Here is a 21055-nt window from a genome sequence, read left to right as displayed (position 1 = left end):
AGGATCCTGTAGAGAGTTTGAAGAGAGCTTTGGCAAATGCAGAGCTGAGTACATGGCAGAGACTTTCAAGTGGTTGTGCTGATGCAGTAATTTCATAGCTTGCTCAACTCCAGCCTTTAACTTCAGTGCCAAGAATCAATGCCACATAAAAATTAAAATTCTAAAATAATTTTAAAATACACACGCACACATACACAGAAATGCAATGCAAAATATAGCTAAAAATAAAAGAGCAAAAGGAAGTAGATAACGAATGCCCTAAATCGGCATGGCATTTTCCCCTGGATCAAAATAATGCCTTAATTTCTACCCAGTCTAGTGAACCTGGAGCGGATCTGGAGAACATTAACGATTTAGATTAAAAAAACAGAGTTGGAAAATTGTATTTAAATTTAGTTACTAATTAAATAAATTGCAAAAATAACAACAAAAGGCTGCCAGTAGTATTTGTACTTTTCTACTGCTTTCAAATATCCTGAGCCTAATTGCACTGTTCAGTTTTTCGAACAAGTAAAACATTTGAATAAAAATGCATAATCAAGTTTAATATTTTAGAAACAGTGTGGAAGAATAAAACCATCCACTGTATGTTCTCAAGCATAAAAACCAAGTACCAATAATATTAGCTCTTAATGTTCTAAACGATCATCCTGGCACTAATTTGATCTCAGGGGGCAACAAGCTTGGGGCTGCTTCCAAAGTGGGGATGAGCCTGGAGCCAGCCCCATGCGGGCTGTGCCCTCCCAAGGGGGCTAAAACTGTGGGCAGGGCTAGGGGCTGGTAATGGGATCCATCAACAGCCCCAGACAGAGCAAGAGATCAACAAAGTTCAGGTCCATGCAAGAGGTCCCATCAGGAGAACCAGGAGATTGAAATGGGGCTGGAGATGAGGCCACTTCCAACACTGGGCCAAGATCCAGCCAGGAAAGAGAGAGATGGTCAAGTAACTTGAAGAAAGGGTGTTACTGAGCTGATTTTGCTAATATGAAGGAATTCTGCTTCCTCAGCCCTGTATATTCAGAGGTGTTGTTATAGTCTTTGAATTCCCAGACACTTTGGGTTCCAGTCATGTTGTTCCTGAAAAGAAATTGAAATATAAGCCTCAGATCAGAATATCCAACATATGAGTAAGTATGAATATGAACCACAGCATGGACAGTTTTGTCTGCAGTGGTGGCCGTGCAGGCTGGAGGAGGAGGCACTTGGCATCAGTCATTTCCAGAGTCAGCTTGCTGGGCATTTTCCCTCCTGACAGTATTTTAAGAAAAAGCAGTTTTTTTCACAACGCAGATCACATGCAGACTCCATAAAGTTTCTTTGAACTTATAAGGAAATGTCTTTAGATATCTAGTCTTCATAAAAGGAATGTTTAGGATACTAAAGGAGAAAATCAAAATACATGGGTTTCTTTCTTCTTTTATTTATTTTTTTAAGCACACTGAATGAAACAGGATTCTGCCAACAACCCGTTTGTCGTAGACAGTTTGGGCTGTGAGTTTGTCATCTCAGCCACGGTCAGAGAGAGCAGGACGGAGCCCAGCTGAGAGGTCTCCCAAGGGAAACCAAGCCCTGGCAGAGCTACTGGCAGTGATTCCCAGGCAGTCTGGATCAGAAGACTGGATTGCTTCTTGTGGCCAGAGGCTGGGTCTTTCACATGACAGTAAAGATGGAGCTTGTGGTCTGCAAAGATTCTCTCAGATGTTTCATGGCAAGAGGAATGTGTCCTGATTCAGTTCCCCCCAGCAGGACTTGCATTTCAGGACATCTGACCTATTATCTCTTCCTGAATTATTTTTATTTTTCCTAAATATCTGATATTTTCAGTCTAGCCCAAGCAGAAGACACCATATGAACAGCCTCTCAGCACTTCCATTCCCAAGGAAAATAGCAGTGAAAATGTTCTTGACTAGTCTACAGGGCAGATTTGATCCCAGGGTCATCTGACTATGTCAAGGGAAGTGAATGTCCTCCAACATAAAACCTTCAAAGGACCAGAGGTTCAAGAAAACTCATCTGATGACAGGTTAATTTTTTTTTTCAGGAAGCAGTGGTATGTTTAAAAAGCTTCACAGTCAATCTCTTTTGCTTTTGATAAATGGCTTGCTCTCTGGTACATTAGCCACCTCGAAAGTCTGCTCGGTAGCTGTCACCCCAGACATAACATCTTGCTTTCTTCTCCCCAGGAGCTCTGTAAATTCACCAGCCTTCTCTTGTAATTTATCTTCCTCAGTGCTTTTGTCAAGGAACCACTTGAGCTTCTTTAATTCACCCACATTTTCCCAGGCACAGCTAAAACTTTTGGTTGTGTTCACAGCAGGAAATGCCTGGTTATCTGTTAGGTAAACTGAAGCATTAAATACCAAAAGATTCGAGGAAAGTTTTCTACCTCTTAAAAGCAGTTCTCAGTCCTGTTCTATTGTTCCTTTTCCTTAGAAACCCAGAATCATAGCATATACATATAATATAGCATATTAAGACAGTGATAGGACAAGGGGGAATGGTTTTAAGCTCAAGGAGGGAAGGCTTAGATTGGATGTCAGGAGAAAGTTCTTCATAGAGGGTGGTAAGGTGCTGGAAGAGGCTGCCCAGAGAAGCTGTGGATGCCCCATCCCTGGAGGTGTTCAAGTCCAGGTTGGATGGGGCCCTGGGCAGCCTGGTTGAGTGCCAGATTTGGAGGTTGGTGCCCCTGCCTGTGGCAGGAGGGTTGGAACTTGATGATCCTTGGAGTCCCTTCCAAGTCAAGCCATTCTATGATTCCACGATGTCCCAAGCTTGAAGGGAGCCACAAGGATCAGTGAGTCCAACTTCTGGCTCCACACAGCAACACACAAAATTCAACACTTATGTCTGAGGGCACTGTCCAAGAACTCCAGCAGCTTGGGGTCACGACCACGGCCCTGGGAAGCCTGTTCCAGAACCCAACCACACTCTGATCAAGAACTTTTCCTAACACCCAGCTAATCCTCTCCTGGCACAGCTTACCAATCCGAGCATCTCTAACCTTTGTCTAGACCCTATTACAAGTATTCAAGCACCAGCCAGAGCCAGCAGTGATCAGGAGTGGCACAGATCTTCATGGGCTCTACACCAGCTCCTGTGCTTCAAGAGAAGGCTCAGGCAGTCAGATAATTTTAAGGCTTCTCCTTTGAGGGCTTCTCCTTGCTGTTCTTCCCCAAAGCATCTTCATTGTTCTTCCATGGGGTCAAAAAAAATCAGTGGTCAGCTCCTGTACTCCATTTTAAGCTGCCTGTCTTTTGCAGTCTGAATGCATTTAGCATTGCGTCATAGTAAAAATAACATTTCATAGGCAGATTTCCACAATTTCTGATTCATCTCAAACTTTTCCCCACATGTATTTCCTTCTGTCTGTTTTTCCCTATTGATTCCTTATCCCAGAGATGTAGATCCTGAGCAGATTTTCTGATTTCCTTTAGGTAGATTTCTGACTTTTATCTTTTTACCTGCAAATGCAATTCTGCTCGCTAGATCAGGAGTGCAAGTGCAGAGTTCTTAATGTCAGCACTAAAGACCATGGAGTTCATGAAAGCCCATAGGTAAGATTATGGGACTCCTCCATCAGGCTCATTTACATGGGGGACACATACAGTAAGAGCATAATGTTTTCACTGTGCGCTGTGAAGGTTGTGCAAGCCACCAAACCACAGAATTAAGTGAAAAACCCGTGATCCTTAGAAATTGTAAGTAATGACCTACTTTTTTTTCCACTGTAATGTCCATAAGGACGGTATTGCTGACAAATGAACTAAGCCGCCTCATGGACAGAGCTGTCAAGTAACCTAACAGCAACTAATAACAAAAACTGTCTAGAATGGAAGAATCCAAGAAGCAGTGTCAGTCTAAAGCTGTGAGCAGGAGAAACCAACAGCCTGACCTGAGACTTGACTTAGGGTAGGCACAAAAAGGCATTTATTGTCATCATACAGCATGATTGTCATCATACAGCATTTATTGTCAAGATCTTATTTTCATCTCTGCTATGGAAAGCAGGGTTTTAGCACCCAGTTAGAGTCAATAGAGATAAAGAAGGCACAAAACTGTGCCCTGGACTGACTTGTTTCCTTCAGCTCAGTGTGCCCAGGGAGTCTCCCATGCCAGCAGTGGCCCAGCTCCATCCTCCTTACCCCAGGACATAGCTGCAGGGAAAGGTAAATATGGGACCAGACTTCCTGTGCCACTGCTTCCAGCCCCTGGAATTCATAACACAAATTCTTATTGTTCAAAAAAATGGGAAAGTGGTACCGAGGAAAATAATTGCTCTGAGGATATTTAACAGCACAGAACACCACACAGATATTGTTATTATGGCATTTATTGCCAGACCAATAAACAGAGCAGCAGATGCCCTGCAAAAGCAGTCAGCTAGTCTCTGTAAGTCCTATATAACTTTGGCCATAAGATACACAAAACAAGACTGATATCTTTCTGTGCTTCTTTTTAGGAGAAGGGAATTTTCCTTAATAAATCCCTTTTCAAAATAAAAGTCTGTTTTTTAATTATTATTTTTTCACTTGAAAGCAGAAATCCCATCAGCCATGGAAGCCCTATGTATTTAAGCTGCACACTTGCAAAAGTTTTTTGTGTGTGTTTTTTTTTAATATATGGTGCATATATATATCTTTTACATGAGCTTAAGCAAACTCAGAAGTAATAACAGGAGTTTTCAAATAAAATCAGGATACTTCTACCCAAAGAAAATGGCACTTACTGCGCAGTCGAGCGTCCCTGGTGCTACTATGCTACACAGCCATCACATCTGGTTGAAATGTGTACATCATGTTGTCACCACTCCGTAAAACACGTGCACACTCAGACAGAGCAAATGGCTCTCAGTTGTGCTGCTTCCAGTCTGATCGTGCATGGCCAGGGGCTAAGGAGAGAGGTGGCGGAGGGTGAGCCCCACAGCACTTTTGGGCAACCACCAGCCACCTCACCAACCATGGCCATCATCCTGGGCCATTGGGGCAGATAGAAGGCTTCAACACCCAGCAGGACCATGACACGGGAGCCTGGTTTAAGACAAAAGCGGCAGCAAGAGGAAGGTGTCCGGTGCAGATCAGGCTGTGGGGTACAACTATGGGGTCTGCTAGCCCCTGGGTCTGGCCCAGAGTTGGAAAACTGAAAAGAGCAATTTTCTTTCATGAGTATCAAACAGGACCCCAAAAACACATTCTCAGCAAAAAATACCATGGCCTTTCTTTTCATGGCCCCTTGTGTCGACTTCCCGCTCACAGTTTCAATATGGAAACAGAGAAAAAGAAAAGGTGGAACATGGCATGAGATACCACACTGTTCAGCCTGGAGAAGAGAAGGTTCCAGGGAGACCTGCCAGTGGCCTTTCAGTATCTAAAGGGAGGCTTTAAGAAGGAAGGGGGCAGATTCTTTAGCAAGGTCTGCTGTGCTATAACAAGGGGAAGTGGTTTCAGACTAAGAGAGGGGAGATTTAGATTGGATATAAGGGCAAAGTTTTTTACAGTAAGAGTGGTGAGGTACTGGAAGAGGTTGCCCAGAGAGGTGGTGGATGCCCCATCCCTGGAGACTCAAGGTCAGGCTGGATGAGGCTCTGAGCAACCTGATCTACCTGTGGGTGTCCCTCTTCACTGCAGGGCTTTGAATCAGATGGCCTTTAAGGGTCCATTCCAACTCAAACAATTCTGTGATTCTAAGATATGTCTGGCAAAGGTTAGGCAAGGCAGTCTGAGAGGCAGAAGGACAGCAGGAAGGAAGAAGGAAGGAGAAAACCCAGACCTCTCTGAGTCTCTTAGGGTCTTCAGCAGACACCAGAGCAGGTCTGGAGTGTCTCCATGCTGGCACTCTGAGTCTCTCCTCTTCTCTCATCAGTGCCCAGCAGCATGGGGCCCCTCACATACATCTCCAGACAACTTTATTGCATTAAAGATCTGTGAGCTGGTGCCCCTGTGTTCCTTCTTTTATAAAAGAGGAATGTGTTTTGGCTGCTGAACAAGAACAGTAAAAATGGGTTGTAACAGATACAGTTAATGTACTTGAACCAGCTTTTCTCATTTTACCTCTTCCCCTTCATTTGCTTCACATAACAAGTAAATCCGCCCACTGAATATAAAAACAAATAGATTTTCATGGGAAACTTCATTAAGAAAAACCCTCAAGTCTTCTAAGAAGAATTTAAAGACATGTCAATGAGCAGCTGGAAGCTACAATCACTGTCATTCTTACCCTTCCAGTAAAATCGGACTTAGAATCTTCCTGGGTAATTCCCATTTTTGCATAGGTCAAATTCATAAATTGCATTTCTTTTCCCCAGGACCTCTCCACAGCCAAAGCTGATCCAGGATGAGCAATAAATTTATTCACTAGATGGAGCACAAGTATCTAGATAGTAGAAGGCATGCCAAAGCATTATAAGATGAATCTCAGCACTGGGACTGTGAAACTTCATTTGCAAGACTCAGAAAACCACGTAGTAGTAGTTTGCTCTTGTTTTTGAGGCTTATTCCAGCAACACCATTGTAAGGCTCAAGTAGCTGAGTGATGTTCAATAATTAGGGGGAATTCCCTGGGTAATACTTGTAAAGACCTTCGCTTTAGGTAGGACTCTTGCCACTCATTTATTTCTTAGTTTCCATTCTCGAGAACACTGTTAGAATCATAGAATTCATAGAACCATTAAGGTTGAAAAAGAACTCTAAGATCACCAAGTCCAGCCTCAACCCATCCCCACCATGCCCACTGACCATGTCTCTCAGTGCCACATCCACACGGTTCCGGGACACCTCCAGGGACAGTGACTCCACTACATCCCTGGGCAGCCTGTTCCGTTGCATGACCACTCTTCTGGAAAATAAATGTTTCCTAATATCCAACCTGAACCTCTCCTGCTGCAACTTAAGGTTATTATCTCTCATCCTATCACTGTTACCTGGGAGAAGAGGCTGACTGCCACCTTGCTACAACCTCCTGTCACAGAGTCTGTTATGGAGAGCTTCATGTGACCTTTATAACTCATGTGCTTACCACTTTGTTTCCTGAGGAACTGCAATTTTCAGCGGTGAAAGCACTTCTTCAGAGCAGCCCTCCTGTGCAGAGCTTTCTCCCTTATTTAGTCACTGAGGGTACATGTGCAGCTCGCGCTGCCTTGGATTTTGCCTGAAGGCACAATAGGCACCTCTGAATGCGTATGGGTGGTTCTCCCTTGCAGGAGTGGTATTTTCAGTCATTAAATAAAGTCCTGCTGGCTATTACCAACCCCGAGGGTTCAGCATAGAGTCATGTCAGTTCAGAGAGAGCTGGGCAGGTCTGGAGGACCGCAGTGCCTCTCAGGAGTGGAGCTGCTGACGCTGGATGGAACATTACTGCAGGCTTTCTGGCAGGCCCAGGTCAGTGCAGGCTGTTAAAGCCACTGCTGGGGCTTCTCTCTGTTTTCCTACAGCATTAAATCTATGGTGAAGACATAGACCACCGAACCTAATAAAGTAGTTGCCCTGTATCCTCCAAAGATCCATCCATGGGGCTGCAGGAGAGCAGCCCCAAGGCTCACCCAGGAACAAACTCATTTGTCATAGAATCATAGAATCTTTAGAGTTGGAAAGGACCTCTGAAGGCCACCTAGTCCAACTCCTCTGCAATGAACAGCAACATCCACAGCTAGGTCAGGCTGTCCATGTCACCTACCTTCAAAGACAGCATCAGAGTACTGGCCCTGAAGCACCCTGTCTGCTCTGCACGTGGACACACCAGCCTCATGTTTAATACACACACTTTTTGGTAAGAAAGCCCCAGGCTTCAGAGTCCACAACCACATGGTTGCACGTGTGCAGGCCCTCACACTGTGGGCACGTCCCATGAGTTGATAAATGACTGATGTAGGTGGACCAACACCCAGCCCTCCCAGATTGGCCCAAATATTAGCTGTCACCAGGGCCTGTGGGATTTAAAGGCACCTCCACTAAGCTGCCCAGGGCCAACACGGACACCATAGGCCGTGTCTGGAGAGGGCCCTCAGTGTCATGGGACTGCTAGGCTCTGCAGCATCACCAAGGCTGCCAACATGGCTACATCCCAAGGAAGGGCAAAACTCTATGTCAGAGCCACATGCTGGCCAACAGAAAAGAAATGGAGAGCCTCAGAGTCAGTGCTGGCTCCTCTAGTCCAGCTTCCACTGCCTCAGTTGCAGTTCAGCTATTGCCAGACCACTGACCCTGCTGCCACCTCCATGCTCCAGGCCAATGGCATCATCCTCCCTCCTCTCTGAGTCTTTTTCACATTGGCAGAAATAGCAAGTTTCCTAACTACAGATTCAGCAAAACATTTGTCATTTGACTTTTGACACTCCACTCTGAAACAAACCTCTGGAATGGAAAATATCACTCTGCAGGGTTGAAGTTTAATAATTAACAAGTAAATTAGGATCTAGAAAAGCTTTTTTTTTTTTTTAATGTTAAGCTATCTAAATTATTGTTGTCATCTTCTGCAATCTTTGTCTGCCAAAGAAGGAGATAATGGTACACATAGTAACCAACTCTACTAGCGCAGAAAGTTATAAAACCCAAGAGAGACTGTCTCATCTTCAGAATAAATTGCATTTCTCCCCAGTACCTGACAACCCCAAATCAGGGTGAGTCTTTGGTGACGCGTAAGGAGAAAAAGTCACCTTTCTTCCCAGAACATATCCATGTGTAGAAAGAGCAGCTTATTCCATCCCATAGCCCGGCATCATCCAAATTTTCAGTTGCCTTTGGAGATCTGAAATTTTACAGAGACACAGAGTTTCTCGATATGGAAAGCAGTTGATTTGAGAACAATGTTTTGGCCCAATGACATATGTGGTGTACTCTTAAGAAAGGAAAAGACAACTCATCGCAGACATTCTTTGTGGGATGAAAATATTCTATAGTATATTTATCTGCCTTGCAGGGAGCTTTAGCAGAGCGACTTGCACCCAGGAATGCTGTTTTGCAACAGCAACATTCCTCTTTCCACCTTCCTGTGAAAGAATGACGTATTTAACACAATTCCTTGATAAATAACAATGCATCTTGGGAAGGCTGAACTACGACAATTAAGATGTGGAAAAAGATGCAAACAAAGACAAAGAAATGCTGAAGAAAGGCCAAGCATTTTTGTAGGAGATTACAAGATCATTTTTTCCCCTTTTTTCCCCCTCACAAAATGCTTTCCTTTTGGACAAAGAAGCCTGGTCTTAAAATTGAGTTTTCTCCTGTTTTCTTGAAACCATTTTCTATTTAAAAGAAGAATCTTTAAAAACCACTTCCCAAAATCATTTCCAGTTTTCATAAGCAAAATATTTTTACCCCAAAGTTGTGGTTTCTCATTTCATTTTTTTTTCTCCACGAAAAAAAATACTTTGGTCTTCTGAAATGCTCTAAGGGAAACAAAAAAACTTAATCAGCTCTTGACAATGGTAGCACATGCTGGTTTTTCTCTAAATATGCTGCTCCTGACTGCTTTTTATAGAGCTAAGCACAGCTGGGCTTGCTGAGAGCCTTCCAAGTCACACAGGAGATGGTAGGAAAGGATTGCTCTTGCTGCAGCATCAGGCAGTTTGCAGACCTCAAAGTGCTTTATGATCTCTTTTATCTCAGTAAGTATCTGTACAAATAATGAGACGAGGTTTCCGACTCATGTTTGGTTGGATTCTCACTGGCAAACTTTATACTGCCTTTAGGGTGATGCAAGGGGATGAGGTACATTTATTCATTATCTTCTGGTCTTTGAGGAACTGCTTTTTATCTCTGCCTACTACAAGGCTTTTGCCTTGTTTTATGTGGAAAGCACAATTGTCAGTCCTACACCATGCCTGTTGCCTCTGATAAATTTTGAACCTGCAAGAGTTGAGGATTCAAAACTTGGGCCTTATTACTTGTGATCTTGAACTCTAACTTTGAATGAAGTAGCCCCACAGCCCTAAAAGTATACTCTAGGGGGAGGAGAACAGAAAAGAGACCGACCCAGCAGTGGAGTTCTTACGTGTTCAGAAATCGGATAAGATCTTGGCAACACAACATAAAGATGTCAAGCATGCAGGTTTTGACTGACTTCATAGAGAACCTGTTACTGCTTAAAGTGCTTGTCCAAATTAGGCCAGAATAATTCGCTCACTTGGTTCTTGTTTGTATTTATCCAGTCATACAGAAAAGCGGAGAGAAAGGAACTGTCCTACCTCACTGCTAGCTTTCTTCAGCATGTTCCCTTGAGCGTGCAGGAACTCACCGTGCCTGGAAACATCCCAGCCCCTTTGAGCATATAGCATCAGCCCTGTAATCAGCAGCAGTGAAAAGACACATGCAAGACTTTTTAAGAGTCTTCTCATCAGAAAAACTAACAGGACTCATTGCCTGCCTGGAAGACCAATAGACAGTTATTTGTGCACAGTGCCAAAGCTTGAGGAGCTTCTGCCATCCATTTCTCACAGCAGAATAACTCCAGCTCTCTCCCTGCTATGTTTAGGTTGCAGTTGGACTTGATGATCTTTAAGGTCTTTTCCAACCTGAGCTATCCTATGACTCTATGATTCTATGATTCCATCCCAAAAGAGACGGGATCGTGCTCAAAGAGGGGAAACAATGGGTGTTACTGCTATGCTGGCGTTATACAGCCCCTTGAAACCCTATACTGTCATACTGGAAGCTTATACAAGGTGGGGAAATGCATGTATTATATACGTGTATATACAAAGATAATTATCTTACCTCACTTGACATCTTTCATGCTTGCTCTTAGCCTAAAGGAAACAAAAGAATCCTCTGAGTTCTGAGAAATTCAATTCATTTCTGGCTGTTGGGGCAGGGAGATGGAAAGTAATAAAAGGCTTTATTTTGCTTTCATAAAAAAAAAAAAGTTAGCCTTCGTCACTTAGAAGAGCATGCCATTACGTGCAAACAACAAACACACTGAAACAGGCAGTTTTAAATGCTGTAATGACAGTGTACTCAAGATGTATGATTTTCCATTAAAATCAGTGTTATATTGTCACATACACAAAATCATATTTTTAATGTATATGTGCACTCATATACCATAAACTCGAATTTTCACCATCACAAACATTTTCTAATGTTGAGTACATCTGGAAATCTCATTCAGAGAAGAAATTAGCAGACGTTATAGCTGGATCCCTCTCAGCAGCTTTCCAAAGGTCTTACACTCATCCATAGGGGCACAAGAAATGACTCACAAAACTACAGCCCTGTCAGTCCAACCTCAGTACCTGGAAGAATTATGGAGAAGATAATCCTTGGTTCTGTTGAAAGGCGTTTAGAGAACAAAGCTGTTATCAGGCATAGTCAGCATGGATTCAAAAAGGGAACGTCTTCAGTGACTTATCTCCCATGTGAAGGTCACCCACTTGGTGAACGAAGGGAAGGAAGTGGATGTAATCCTTCTGGATTTTTGAAAGGCCTTTTGATACTGTTCCTCACAGTATCCTTCTGGACAAATTGCTCTACTGCAAGATGAGCATGATCATGCTGCGTTGGGTGACAAACAGGTTTGATATCAGAGCTCAAAGGCTTGTAGTGGATGGGGTTACAGCCGGCTGGTGGACGGTCACTAGTGGCATTCCCCAGGGCAGAGCAGAGGGGCACAATCCCCTCCCTCTCCCTGCTGCCACCCCTCTGTTGATGCAGCCCAGGACACTGTTGGCCTCCCAGGCTGCAAGTGCACACTGCTGCCTCACGTCCAGCTTTTCATCCACCAGAACGCCCACAGCATGGCCAGCTGATCACAGTAGGTGATTCTCCCACCTATATTTAGCACTGGTGCAGCCTCACCTTGAATACTGTGTGAATATTGTATCCAGAGGAGGACAAGCCGGTAGCAGGGCTAAAAGGTGTGTCCTGTGAGGAGAAGTGAGGACACTTGGATTGCCCAGCCCGGAGAAGAGGAGGCTGAGAGGTGACCTCATTGCTCCCTGTAGCTCTGAGAAGGGGAAGCAGAGGGAGGTGCTGGGCTCTGCTCCCACGAACTGATGGCAGGATGGGAATGGCACAAACCTGCTCCAGGGCAAAGTCAGACTGAGCACTGGGAGAAACGTCACTACCATGAAGTTGATCAAATGCTGGGAACAGGCTTCCAAGAGAGGCGGTTGGTGCCCTGTGCCTGTCATATTCAAGAGGCATTTATACAATGCCCTTAGTAACATGCTTTAACTTTTGTTTGGCCCTGAAGTGGATGAACAGCAGGACTGGATGATCCCTGAAAGTTCCTTCTAGCTGAACTGTTTTATTCTAAAGCCTAAAAGAATATAATCTTGCAACTGTATTATTTGTTCTCTGAGGCTTATAAAGAGAACCAAGTATTATTTTCTTTCCCCACTGTACTTTTCAGTGGCCAGATGTCCCATTGAGTAGCACTGTGCATGTGGCAGCAGTGTGCTTCTGCACCCAACAGTGCCACACAGGTATTGTAAACACAAAAGATCAAACGTACCAGTGAACCAATGGAGAAGATTCACCTCCCAGTTTCTAAGAAATTATTTCTAAGTCATGCTATTGCTTGAAACAGGACAGTTTGTGACTTGTTGCTTATTCACAACAGGTGGGTATTCACCATCTCCCCAGAGGAAAATCACCACAGACACAAAAGAGACATCACTGTCAGAACAATTTGAGTTTTCAGCATTCAAATCTCTATTAGCTGTACACACATCAAATACAAACAGCCACTGACAGGCTCAGGGAAGTTCTGAAAGCATCAAGGAATCAGGACTGAGCTTTTAATTATCAGGTGCATCCAATTATACTGACTGCAGAGTTAAAGCAATGATTGAATGCTGACATTAATACTGTAAAGTATGTTTTGCAGTTACAATTACATCAATGAAAACCTTAATACGCTAATTCCCTGAATCAGCTTTATTTACTTAATGTGGTTTGAACTTGAGAAATGTAACTGAAAAACCATAACAAATGCATATTTCTTGGTGGTTTGCCTCGATTTGTTATGCAGCTGAATTCTAGAGACTGGTCAAATGATTCTTCATGGGTATTGGTCATAGGTCTTTCTTTTTTAATTTCCTGCTACATTTTTATTTTGAATTTGAAGTCATCTGTCCTGAGAATTTCCCTTGTGGTCGCTCCATTTTAATCAGAGACATTCATGTGGGCATTTTCTGGAAGCTAAGTATGCAGCCCCAAACTTTTTCGCCATTACTCAGACTGCAGCTTTCAACACAAGAACTTTTAAAACATGTAGCACTTCGATAAAGAGAGAAGAGAGCACAGTGCCCTCTAGAATGGGGCTACCCTATGTGAACAATGACATTCTGTAAAGCATTTTACTTCCTAAGAAGAAACATGGACATGTTGCTCTCCTGAGTCGCACTGTACTTACCCTAGTGTAATTCTTCCAACTCACGCACTCACAGCCTGAAAACAGAAGGAGCATCGTGTCCCCGAGGCATCTTTCAACACCGTGGACATGCTCACACTGCAGCTGAGGCACAAGTCCAGAAGGGAGCCTGCAGACATCCCCATGGGTATTTTTGGGCATTGTATGTACCTGCCAAGCATGCTGGGGCTGTCCCATGGCCACACACAGGGTAGAAGAGCAGTAGCCATACAGTCACTGAGGTTGGAAAGGACATTCAAAGTCATCAAGTCCATACAGGAGAACAGCAGTGTCATCTTTACAGACAGCAAATCCAACTTTAGGGCAAATAGAACATAATTGTACCCATCTGCTTTATTTGCATGGATCTGCATCACCAAAATCAATTCTGCAGCAAAGAAAGCAGTTCTAATCAGGCAAGAGGGATGCCTCTGAGCAGCTGTAGGCTTCTGTACAGCAGACGCTAAATCAAATCTAGTCACACTGGAGCTCCCTTAGTCACTAGTGGGAAGACAACATTAATCTTACCTCAATGCAACGTTGCAAAGAGGTCCAATGATTCACATCCTGAGAAGGCCTGTTGCTCTGCTGCCAATAAAAGGAAGCAAGGGAGGGCCTCACTCAAGCAAGGATTTTTACACCACAGACACTGACAAGGAGGGGAATGGAGGCCTGTCCCATCTGTAGAGGAAACAGTGTTATCAGGAACACGACCTGAAGTGCTACATCAGCAGACGACTCTTCCTCCAGATCCAGCTTTGTATTACGGCCGGCTATGCATACATCACCAAGATGTTTCTGGTGTTAGCCATTTTTCCACCGGGACCCATACAAAAGAGAAGGCGGAGTAGAATCCTCATGCCTTCTTAAACTTCACTGCATACGTGATTGAACAAGTTAGAATTGATGACTACTCACACTCTATGACATCTGACCCTCTTCCTGCCTTGTCCGTTGGAGGCTGCAGTCATTAAGGGCAAAGGAATACGGAAAGAAACATCCTGACAAACTGTAGTAGCTGCATTTTGAAGTCTGCTGCTTTATTTCTGTATCCAGTGGAAAAAACGTGTGGGGAACCTCATCCTCTCCCTCTGCTGTCAGTGGGGCTTCTGCCATTTCTTACAAGAAGGATCAGGATCCCGGGTTATAACCACCAAGGTGAACACAGCAAAACATAAGTGCGAAGCACAAAATCTATTATATTTCTAGTCAGAAGTTCTGTTGTCATCAGCGGAAACACGAAAGCCATGCAAACTGTTTGTTTAGCAGCAGGACCTGTATGAAAAAGGCCCTTCCTGACTTCATCCTTCCCTCCCACATTGCCCTGGATTGCTGCTGCAGGTCACGTAGTCATGCTCCACGCCCTGTCAGACGACTTAAGTGACCTGGATTTCCAGAAATGCTGACTTCAGTGGAAATAATTGTGTGCAACACTTGAAAACAAAGACATCGGAGGCAAACCTACCAAGCATCGCCTAAACCAAGAGCAAACAACTGGGCTCTGTGAAACCTTTCCTTCCCCTCTTTCCATGAAAACAAAATGCAAATATACATAAAACTGGAAAATAGATCGCACTGTGTTTCAACAGCCCTTAGCTTAGCCTTTTGGGAGTAGAAGAATACCTAGTATAGCACCACTATTATTTCTGCTAGTGACTTTTCCCTTTGTTAACTCAACCAATTCCTCTTCATTCCTGGCACGTTATCCTTGAGTCCTGAAGGAATTAACATCAAGTGGTGTCCGTAAGCAAGCATGACACGTTCTCACAGACATCATTAACAAAAAGACCTGATCCATGAGGTGATGAGCAACCACAAATCTCTCCAGTGGTGGTGGAGGCACAAACTGAAGTCTTTGGCAAGCCAGAGCAGTAAAAACCATTTGTCATGTAGCTCTGCTGAGCTCATGCACAGCAGAAATGTGTTGCAACATCCATCAGGTCATTATACTCTCCCCGTACATCCAACTGGTCCTGCTACACAAGCAGGTCCACTGTCAGCTCTGGAAAACTGCTGCGCATGAATGGCTGCTTGTGGGATAGAGAGATTCACTGGAGTAACAGAAAGAGCAAAATGAGTTGAGAAAAGTTGAGAAGAATGGATCATTTAACGTTTCTCTCACATGGGTGGCTTTCTCCACTTAAATACAAAAAAATCCTCATTTTCCCCAATGCATCACAGGAATGCAGACAGGACCATAAAATGCAAAATGTTATCCAGTTGGAAATCCATACCACAGTACAGCATCTCCCAGGATATTTTGAATACACGTCCCTTTCAAATGCTTTCTGCATGCTCTCCTATATCTTCCTACCCGAGCACCAATTTAAGCTGCTCTGAAATGAATGGGGGCACAATGCTGAGGAGAGTGCTGTGGGGGTGTGGTGCACAGAGCTGCTGAAGAAAGGAAAGACACAGAAGCTGATTAAGGACACTGAAGAAGACAGAAGATAAAATGCTTTGGAGATATCTCCTCATCAGGAACAATCCCTCTCCAGTTGGCTGGGTGAGTTTGGTGAACAGAGAGTATTCTCATAGACAATCATCTCCCCAGCAGTTTTCCAAAGCTGACAGTGGACCTGCTTGTGTAACAGGACCAGTTGGATGTAGGGGGAGGGCTAAGCATGAGCCAGAAGTGTACCCAGGTGGCCAAGAAGGCCAATGTCATCCTGGCTTGTATCAGAAATATTGCAGTCAGGAGGACTGGGGAGATAATTGTCTATCTGTACGTGGCACTGGTGAGGCTGCACCTCAAGTACTGTGTTCACTTTTGGGTCCCTCAGTACAAGAAAGTGAGGCCCTGGAGCCTCACTTGTTGACAGGCAACAAAGCTGTGAAGGGTCTGGAGCACAGGTATTACAGGAAGCAGCTGAGGGAGCTGGGATTGTTCAATCAGGAGAAAAGGAGGCTCAGGGTAGATCTTATTGCCCTCTACAACTGCCTGAAAGGAGGTTGTGGTGAGGTGGGGGTTGGCCTCTTCTCCCAGGTAACAGTGACAGGATGAGAGGGAATGGCCTGAAGTCGTGCCAGGGGAAGTTCAGGTTGGATATTAGGAATAATTTCTTTGAAAAAGCAATAACGCTGCCCAGGGAGATAATGGAGTTACCATCTCTGGAGATGTTTAAAGAAAGCGTAGATGTGGTATTAAGGGACATAATTTAGTGGGCAATATTGGCAGTAGGTAGATGGTTGGACTAGATGATCTTAGAGGTCTTGAAGATGATCTTGAGGTATCTTGAATGGTTCCTTCTCTATCCCATGGAGTGACATGGGGCTTCTAGTGAAAGTGCGTGGGGATCTTGATAAAACTTACCTCTTTAGCCTGGAAGGAACTGATGAGTAGAACACTAAAAAGATGAAAATAAAACTCTACTGCAAGGTGCCAAAATGACATCTTTATTACTATTCTGTTTTGTTTGCTAAAAATATAATTATTTCCTAACCAACCCTTTGGTTTCCAACCCAATCCTAATGATTCTAGGTTATTTGTCAGTTCAAGCACATCTAAAACCTCTTGTATTTTACCAAATATAAGGAAAGTTTGGATTTACCAACATCATTATGAACTGTCAAACATACGACAGCAGCACAGTCATGGGAGTGACAGGAGATTTCTGCCACAGACTGTCAGATTCTCAGGCACTTTTTGAGGGAAAAAAAGGCTTAACACTGACATTGCTTAGCTCTTGTAGGCAAGTGCTCTCAAAGAGCAGAAAGATTTAACAGAGCTTCACTCAGGTGTACTCATTGAAACAAGAGCCAAAGTACTGAAGCAAATCCCTAGCTGGAACTTCTACATCCCACCAAACAAGTCCTCTTATATACTGCAGAATCTGAACTGCAAATGAAAGCAAAACAGCCATATAAGGCAGCAAGTTCTGAATGCCCCATTTTCACAGATGGGAGAAATAAGGGACTTGCCTGTGATAAAAGGTGAATCTATGATTCATAACATTAAATACACCTAGTAAAGTCTCCTAATGATTCACACTAATGTATAACCTGCTTAACACTGTGACACGAACAAAGCACATGACTGATAATATGAATTATACCTAAAATAAAAAAAAGTTTAGTAAAATACTGAAAAGCAATTTATCCATTAATTTATATATGGACAAAAATAGTCATGCATTTCTGTAATCATTACTTGCCCATGTTTGCCTCTGGTCGTTTGCCTACTCTATATGCTAACCTGTAATTGAGTTGAGATCAAGCCCATTCTGGAATCAGGGAGAATTAAAACTATGGAACGTGACAAGGACTAAAGAGACAAACAAAACTTACTTGTAAGAGAAAGCATGCCATTCTTAACAACGAGGAATGTGATCTTATATTATTATCACTCTGTGTAGATACTTCAGTTATCCGCAATACAGTGATAAGGTGATACTCACTCAGATCTTCTCAGAAACTATGGATCAGCAGCTTGTGGAAAGGATTTACAGCTCACAGAAGATATTCCTAGCTGCTTGCTGGTGAAATCACTTGAGCCAACCACATGGAAGATGAAGTTCAGAACAAGATTGCCAGTACTGAAAGACAAGACTTCTCGTGTCAGTCCATCCCCTAAGGTTTTCAACAAGGAAAATAAACCTGTGAAAGTTTGTTTTACTATTGCCTAATGAAAATTGAGTATTAGTTGCTACAAAAAGCTTATTAAATCTGGAATTTATCTGTGCATAAGAAAGTAAAGTATGCATTTCTCAGCATAGACTGAAGTACACAGCAAACGCCGAAAACAAAAAAATAACGTGTTTTGTGTCACACTAACGTTCATTTTTCCATATTAATATGTTAGGAAAGGCAGCAATACCAGGGACAGGCAGCACAAGACTGGGAATTAGCTTTGCTGAAGTCTTTCTCTATCAGCTACACCTACAGACTCACTCTGCTTAGGTAAGTCAAGTGCACCAACGTGGTCCTTTGGCAAGTGAATATGAGCGGCTTCCCCAAAACACATGGCACTGACCAATTTTTATTTAAGGCTTGGGACTTCTGGAGGTTTGTTTTTTTTTTTTAAGGTTCACTTTTAAGGTTTGTTGCTGAGCTTCCCTTCTCATGCAATACCAACTTCCCCCTCCCTCTCCTGACACATGCAGAGATATTAACACGCGGTCACTGACTGGGATTGTGGTTTCAGGGTCTAGGTGCCTGCAAACAGCCTAGCCTTGCTCTTGATTTCCCTACTCCTATGTAGCTACTGATGGTAGAAGAGAGCCAGACTAATCAACAAGTTGTACAAGCAACCTAGATGATGACTGCAATTTATTCCACACTTGAACTAAGCCACACCTGCACCATCTAAGTAACACTACAGAGCCGTGCCGGCTCAGCTAGAATATGCTGCCTTTCAAGACAGACTGAACGTGTCTTGCTCCCCCTGCAAGCACATTGGTGTAAAATTGCTCCTGCTTTCTTACACACACTTACCACAATGCACGTGCTCCATCTGTTGTCCACTTGCCTTTCTGCACATCTGTCTATGACTGCAGTCTAAGAGCAATTGCGTTGCCTTTAGGGATAGCGACCAATCTTTGTGCTTGCTTGCCCATCCTTGCTTAGTCAGCACCACTGTATGGATTCTGGAAAGCACAATCTGCAGAGTTAGGAACAGCTGGACAGCCGCAGAGCTGAGCTACAGAACTAGTTCAGCTTGAACCACAGCACACAACAGTGACCAGAGCCTGACAAACACCGGTCAGGAAAGCAGAATTTCCAAGGTAACATCTCAGGAAAGCACCCCTAGTTTAGAGGATGGGATTAATAGAGAACACAGTTTTCCTTTCTTTTGCTAGGTCAGGAACAAGAGCGCTTCATGTAACAGCTCTGGAAGTACCTGGGTCCCCCACAGTAACTAGTTGAGCTTTCTCTCCTTAACAGCAAGAGATGACCAGCATAGAAGGTAACAATACTGCACTGCCTCGCTCTGCAAGTGTTGTGAAGACAAAAATCTGAAGACAAAAATCAAACAAAAATTGCACTTCAGCATGCGCTGCCGCTGGGCTTGCACTGCTGCTGTAAAGAGAGACTTTCTCTTATCTAGCTAATACATACCAGTACTTTCCTGCCAGACGGTGTGGCAATGGCTCAAACATACATACATTCCCAAAAGCTGGAAGAGGTCTTAGGGGAAAAAAAAAAGTTATATTCTGACAGATAGCACCTGTAATGTCAGGGGTCCTACTTGCAGCAGCTGCATCGCCACTGGCAGGTCACTTCCCCGCCCCCCCTTCAAAAGCAGTGATCAGAAGGGATCTTCAGGCTACTTTGTCGAGCTGAGCTTGACTTTTCAGCACAGTGATATCCACAGCCTGGTGTCTGCTGCCCTCCCCTGCTCTGTCAGTGTAATTTGAAGAGCAAGAACAGGACCTCTTCCTTCTAAGGAGTGAGGGCTCAACAGGATTGCTAAATTCTGCTGGAATATCCCCAGGAAGACCCAGGAGATGGCTAATAAGGCAGTAGGAAGGAGAAGCACTTCATTCCTGTCATTGCCAGCCTGCCCAAAGGAGAACAAAGTTCTGTGCAATGTGAAATTAAAGGCAAATTCCCTTTTATGTTCAGCCCTACAACTTTCGGCCACTGTAACAGAAAGGAAAGGCAGCACAGCTCGTTTTGCACAGCTCAGAGGAAGGCTAGTTCCTCTCCAAACCTCTGCAGTTCTCACTTGAGTTTGCTTCCACCGCAGCTCAGAGTCTCTTGAGCAGCAGCATTGCAACCATACCTGTTTTATTTGCTGCTGACAAGAATTTCAGGCTGAGTAGACTGTAACCAACAGGAATTGCCACACGCTATCAACTCTGCTAACTGGCAACTTCAAACCAAGATGACTGACACCTGGGGAGGCAGAGCTGGATTGCTTTGGCATTTCATTTCCATCGTTGTCATAGACTGGAAAAAAAAAGCAGTGTAGGTTTTGGAAACATGACTGAGAATGTTCTGTCTCCTCAAGTTGTGCAGGTTCCAAGTTGACCACAGCAACTCCCTTGTGCTCTAACTTCTGGACAAAAAGGAAGTAGGACTTAAGCAAGCCACTCTAGATGGGCTTTTCCCAGTATAGGTAATAGCAGACAGGGCTCAAGAAGAATTTGAGGTATAGTTAAGACAAATTTTAAGCAAGGCAGAGCAAAGTACCAAAGCTGACTCGTGTAGGAGGCAAGGGAGTAGAATACACCTTCAGACAGCTAGCAGCACTTCCACAATAACTAAAAAACATTCACTAAAAAACATAATAGCAGCATGGAAATGACTCAATACCATCACAAGACCAGCTTTTAAAAGGTGTTTCTTCAGTATGCTTTTCATTTCAGCTGTACAGCTGCATCTTCCCCCGTTCCACCTGAATGTTCCACCTTCAAGGCCTTCACTGCCTTCCATCATATTATCTAAAGTCTTCTGTATTAAGAAGAACAGCAAGCAGCCCCCAGCAGGTTTGACACCAGAGCCCTTTGGAGAGTTCAGTTGGCTTCAAGTTCAGAAGCCACAATTTTTAACACATCAAACAGCACTTATTACAAAAAAGCAAACATGTACAACAGTGAACATTTTAGCTCATGTTCTGAAACTGAATATGTTTAATTTATCGCTCGTAAGTAAATGCCCTTACCATTTCAAACAGGTCTATGTTCTTTTTCAGCACAGTTTCTTTGCATGCAAAGAGATGAGGCAGTATTTGCTCTATTTTTAACCAACTGACCGCATGATATGCGAT

At 43.7% G+C, this 21055-nt stretch overlaps 1 long non-coding RNA gene across 1 annotated transcript; it reads right to left on the bottom strand.

Annotated features, from left to right (window-relative positions):
• Positions 1 to 1404: 1404 nt before the first annotated feature.
• Positions 1405 to 21023, bottom strand: LOC107053343. Its single transcript, XR_005842638.2, has 6 exons — positions 20069 to 21023; positions 18778 to 18929; positions 17742 to 17879; positions 13873 to 14025; positions 10707 to 10738; positions 1405 to 10272 (listed from the first exon to the last, which is right to left on the bottom strand). It is a non-coding gene; the product is annotated as an uncharacterized LOC107053343 (long non-coding RNA).
• Positions 21024 to 21055: the final 32 nt, after the last annotated feature.

Source organism: Gallus gallus, chromosome 1 (genome assembly GCF_016699485.2).
Source record: "Gallus gallus isolate bGalGal1 chromosome 1, bGalGal1.mat.broiler.GRCg7b, whole genome shotgun sequence".
NCBI classification, from domain to species: Eukaryota; Metazoa; Chordata; class Aves; order Galliformes; family Phasianidae; genus Gallus; species Gallus gallus.
This window is presented reverse-complemented; position numbering and strand designations above follow the sequence as displayed.